General features: G+C 40.2%; 1 pseudogene; it reads right to left on the bottom strand.

Moving 5' to 3' along the window:
* Positions 1-479: 479 nt before the first annotated feature.
* On the bottom strand, positions 480-598 carry LOC134934008 (5S ribosomal RNA; annotated as a pseudogene).
* Positions 599-4867: the final 4269 nt, after the last annotated feature.

Raw genomic sequence — 4867 nt, 5'->3', positions numbered from 1 at the left:
TATGTGAAAATATTATAGAGAATATTTTAAGATATAACTTTTATTAATAAAGTTAAAACAAGATAAACTTCCCACAAATCTTGTAAAATAATCGGAGATTATTGAGAAATTAAAAAATGTTCTGGTCTCTTAATTCGCAAGAGTATGGAAAGGGTTGTAGACATGGAGTAGTCATACCCCCATTTCCCCTGACCAGTACAGGAATTCTGTATTGATGGAACCGGGGGTTTAGTCAAAACACAGTTTCAATGAAATTAAGCTAAAAATAGCTGGAATGGTAATCAGTGGTCACCACTCAAGGAATTATACACCTGAGTATTATTAGTATGCCATAGCCCTATTTGCGGGCAGGAATTGTGAGCAAGAGGTTATGGTCAGTTGATGTAGATATTGAAAGCAATATATGAAAGAGAAAATAGAATTAGTGGTGATACTGCTGTTGGTGTATGTTGGTCACATAAGAGAGGAAATTAATTCCAGACCTACCACACCAGGTATTCACAGGCAGTCACCTCTCCTGATACTAACCTGGCCCAACGCTGTTTGGCTTCCAAGATCGGACGAGATCGGGCACTGACAGCGTGGTATGGTCGTAGGGATTTATGTGTACACCAATGAGAGTGCACCTATATAGGAAATTGAAATTGAAAAATGAAGGGTAAAGATGATAGAAAAAGGAATTGCAGATGAGGTAAGTGCGTGAAAATATGTGGATCTGCTTTCCACGTTAGACCCGGTTTAGGAGATTCCACTGGTGTGGTACTCTATCCCGAGAATCGTGAATGAGAGTCCACGAAAATTGGTGAAAAAAGATTGTAGATTTGGATAGAGATATTAAGGTTTGTATCTGTAATAAGATGATGCAAAGGTTAAGCTGTCACTAAGAGGTGTAAAAAATGCAGGTGGGGCTAAGCCCAATAACCGACCTCAGACGTTATTAGGCGTCAGAAAATTGTAACCTTAGGCAAATAACTGTTGTTTTTTTAATAACCTTGAGCAAAAGAATATATAAAAGATACAGATAATACAACCCCTAAAAAGTAAATAAACATACAAATAAACATGAAAAATGAAAAAATGAAAATGAAGATGAAAATGTAAATGTAAAAGTGAGCTGTATTAGGTAATATGACCCGGCACCGGCAGCATAAAGCGAACTACTCGGTGTGCTGTACAGTGCAGGGTGATGATATTGTTAATACAAATGATATATCCCTTAAGGATAAGAGCTATATAAGATACAGATAATAAGACCCATAAACAGAATCAGATGTAAGAAATATAACCCCTAATAAAGGAAGCTATATGAGTTGATATGACCAAGTTATTATGACACAAAGTGAAATACTTAGTATGCTGCACAGGACAAGGCTAAGATCCTGTTGCAGACATAATGAATACTGATAACAAATTGATAGGACATAAACAATTTGTCCCTATCCATAGAAAAAAATGTCAGAGCAGATGAGAGACAAACTGACCAAAACCAATGCTGGCATATAAACAATTATATACGGTGACTCAAAGAATGGCCTCAGATACATAGGAGGCTAAGTGCTGGCTGGTCTAACGGAAGTAATCCTTGCAACAAGGATAATCAAAGTAATTTGTGGGAGCTTACGATTCTCCAATGAATTGGTTATGATCCGTTAGGATGGCGCCATGATATGACTGTGTGGACGGAATTCCCCGCAGAAAACGCGTTTCACCCTGAGGGCTTGTTCACTTCCTGGTTCCGTACAGTGAGGTGGGTTGGGATGCTATTTGAGGGCGGCTGGTGGTGTAATTAACCAATGAAAGAGAGCCACGTATTACCGCTGTACTTAGCGGTTGCTAGGTAACGAAATAGCGGAGGTGCAGCCGGAGTTGAGGATCTGATTGGAGGACGCGATCTCGCGAGATTAAAGACGCCATCTTTGTTATGGGAAAAGGAAGAAGGGAAAATGCGGAGGGGACACAAGTGAGAAAAAAGTGTGTATAGAGCCGCTTGGCTAAATGACAGTCTAGCGGAGGTGGGCAGGAAACATGTATATATGCACACACATGAGTTTGTTATGCTGCCTATTAACATGATTATATCGATTGTATTAGAATGGGGAAAAAAATATGTGTGTAATAACCGGGATAGGGTGGGATATGAATGGGAAACAATTTGTTACTATGAATAGATAGGACGTGCCATTGTGTTGGCTGGGATTGAAGGAGGGGCAAATTAAATGAGTGAGAGGGCAATTGAAATGTGTGTTAGGTAGATAGGAGGTGAGGATATGTTGGAAAAAGAGGAGTGATGGAAGAAAGATGTATGGGAGGATTTGTATTGGTGTGTGTGAAAGGTGAAGGGAGAGTGCTGGAAGTAAAGGGGGATAGGGTGATGTGGCGGACTAGGCAGGGAGTGTATTAGGGCCAAGTATGTGGTGGCATGTGTCAAGCAATGAAGGGATGGATGTGTGTAGGATTAGGGAGGTGAGAGGGTAGTGACATAATAGGTTGGAGAATTGTAGAGGGAATGGTGCAAAGTGGTATGGTGTGTTGTGTGTACTGATGAGAATGTGTTGGATGGGGGGGTATTAGGAAATGATATGTGTGGGTGATGTAGTTGAATGGGGAGGGGGGGATGGGGGGAAAAAAGGGGGCAAGGGGAAGGGGAGGGGGGGGGGTTTGGAAAAAGGTTGGTAATATATGATAGAAAAAATTAGTGAAAAATAAGTGTAACATAAAGGATTGGGGAGGGTGTGGGGAAGAATTTAGCTGGATTGCCAAAAATTAGTGGGGAGTTACAGAAAAGCCCCATAATTTATTGTTTCATTGAGGCCAAAAGGCTTCAGGGAATTGAGACGAAAAATCCACTCACTTTCTTTTTTGTATAGTTCCTTGGTTAAGTCCCCTCCTCGTACACCCAAATGAACACGATCAAGGCCAAAGGTCTTAAAGTCCTTGATTGATCCTTGGTGACAAAAATGAAAATGTCTAGCCACAGATGTGAGCTGTTTCATCCGTGCCAGGTCCCTGGAGGCATTACGGATGTTTCCCAGATGTTCTAAAATTCTCTCTTTAAATTTGCGAGTGGTCATGCCTATATATTTGAAATTGCATCCACAGGTTATACAGTAAATCATGGCCTGGGTATTGCAATTAAAGAAATGTTGCAGAGTGACCGATTGGCCATATCTATCCATGACGCTGTTGGTTTGCAAGATCTGTGGGCATGATTTGCATTGTCCACAGGGAAAGGAACCTGTGATGGTGGGTTTTTTTGGGGGAGAAGTAATCAAGTGGCTGCGCACTAATTGATCTTTCATATTTTTCGATCTGCGCCAGCTCATTTGTAACGGAGAATCAAAGAACGGTGCAAGATCAGGATCAAGCTGGAGAATGGGGAGATGTCTGGCTATAGCTTCCTTCAACATTCTCCATTCGGGACAAAAAGTACCGATGAAACGGATAGTATCTGCCTGCTCTGTATCCTTGATCTTTTTACCAAAAATCAGGTTCTCTCTCTTGATGGCTACAGTGGCTGTATATGCGCGTTTAAGTGAGCGTTTACTATAGCCTCTGGCTAGTAAACGCTGAGTAAGTTCCATGCTCTTAATTTTGAAACTGTGATCTTCCGAGCAATTACGCCTTAAACGCAGATATTCCCCTTTTGGGATGTTTTCAATTGTGGGGGGAAAATGAGAACTTGTCTGGTGAAGGAGACTGTTAGTTGCAGTCTCCTTACGGTATAGTTCAGTTTCCAGGAAGCCGGCATCAGACCTGTAAATATTGAGATCTAGGAATGGTACCATTTGGGGGCTGATGTGATGTGTCAAGATGATGTTAAGATCATTTTGGTTAAGAATCTGAATAAAATCCATGAGCAGATTTCTGTTGCCATTCCAAATCATGAATACGTCGTCGATATACCTTAACCATAATACTATATGTGTAGTATATCTTTCATTTGAGGTATTGAATACATGAAAGTGCTCCCACCACCCTAAGAAGAGGTTCGCATATGTGGGTGCACATGCCGCGCCCATTGCGGTTCCCCTAATCTGTAAAAAGAATTGGTCTTGAAAAACAAAGTAGTTTTTGGAAAGGACAAAATCGAGCAACTGTAGGAGAAAATCAGAAAAATCGTTAGTGTTGATTTGATCCAGAAAAAAGGGTGAAACGCGTTTTCTGCGGGGAATTCCGTCCACACAGTCATATCATGGCGCCATCCTAACGGATCATAACCAATTCATTGGAGAATCGTAAGCTCCCACAAATTACTTTGATTATCCTTGTTGCAAGGATTACTTCCGTTAGACCAGCCAGCACTTAGCCTCCTATGTATCTGAGGCCATTCTTTGAGTCACCGTATATAATTGTTTATATGCCAGCATTGGTTTTGGTCAGTTTGTCTCTCATCTGCTCTGACATTTTTTTCTATGGATAGGGACAAATTGTTTATGTCCTATCAATTTGTTATCAGTATTCATTATGTCTGCAACAGGATCTTAGCCTTGTCCTGTGCAGCATACTAAGTATTTCACTTTGTGTCATAATAACTTGGTCATATCAACTCATATAGCTTCCTTTATTAGGGGTTATATTTCTTACATCTGATTCTGTTTATGGGTCTTATTATCTGTATCTTATATAGCTCTTATCCTTAAGGGATATATCATTTGTATTAACAATATCATCACCCTGCACTGTACAGCACACCGAGTAGTTCGCTTTATGCTGCCGGTGCCGGGTCATATTACCTAATACAGCTCACTTTTACATTTACATTTTCATCTTCATTTTCATTTTTTCATTTTTCATGTTTATTTGTATGTTTATTTACTTTTTAGGGGTTGTATTATCTGTATCTTTTATATATTCTTTTGCTCAAGGT

Source organism: Pseudophryne corroboree, chromosome 1 (genome assembly GCF_028390025.1).
Source record: "Pseudophryne corroboree isolate aPseCor3 chromosome 1, aPseCor3.hap2, whole genome shotgun sequence".
NCBI lineage: Eukaryota > Metazoa > Chordata > Amphibia > Anura > Myobatrachidae > Pseudophryne > Pseudophryne corroboree.
The sequence above is the reverse complement of the archived record's forward strand: the minus strand, read 5'-3'. Positions and strand labels throughout refer to the sequence as shown.